Raw genomic sequence first — 559 nt, 5'->3', positions numbered from 1 at the left:
CCCCCCCCCCCCCCCCCCGGTCCCAGCAACACCAGAGCATACAGGATGAGCGAAAGGAATGGGAAGCCATGAGGTCTCCCGGGTCCCCAATACAGACTCCCAACATCTCAGTCTGAATGCCAGGTACGTCCTTAGGCCATCACCTGCTCATGTGAAGTTTGTGTAAAGGTTTAGCCTTGGCCAAACTGCTCCTTGCTTCCAATAGCATTCAAGGTAGATTCCTGGTGGCCAGATTTTTCTACTGAAATCATCCCCCCACCCTCACCCAGTATTTCTTTTAAACTAGGAGAGGAAAAAAGACCCTTAAAACAGTTTTTTGACAGTTTGGCCATGTGTGCTCATTTCTTTGTTAGCAAATAGTTTTCTATTAGCAGTCAGGGTGACTCCGGGCATGGTACATATCTCCATACCAGCTTCCTGTCTGTAAAATGAGGACAGGCAGCTGGGCTTGGTGGCTCAGCCTGTAATCCCGCGCCTTGGGAGGCTGAGGTGAGTGAATTGCCTGAGCCTGCAGGTTCGCGACCTGCCTGGGCAACTTGGTGAGACCTCATCTCTACAA

This window comes from Carlito syrichta, unplaced genomic scaffold, assembly GCF_000164805.1.
Source record: "Carlito syrichta isolate Samal-C Ts95f unplaced genomic scaffold, Tarsius_syrichta-2.0.1 Scaffold315401, whole genome shotgun sequence".
Classification (NCBI taxonomy): Eukaryota; Metazoa; Chordata; class Mammalia; order Primates; family Tarsiidae; genus Carlito; species Carlito syrichta.
Note: the sequence above shows the minus strand (reverse complement) of the source record.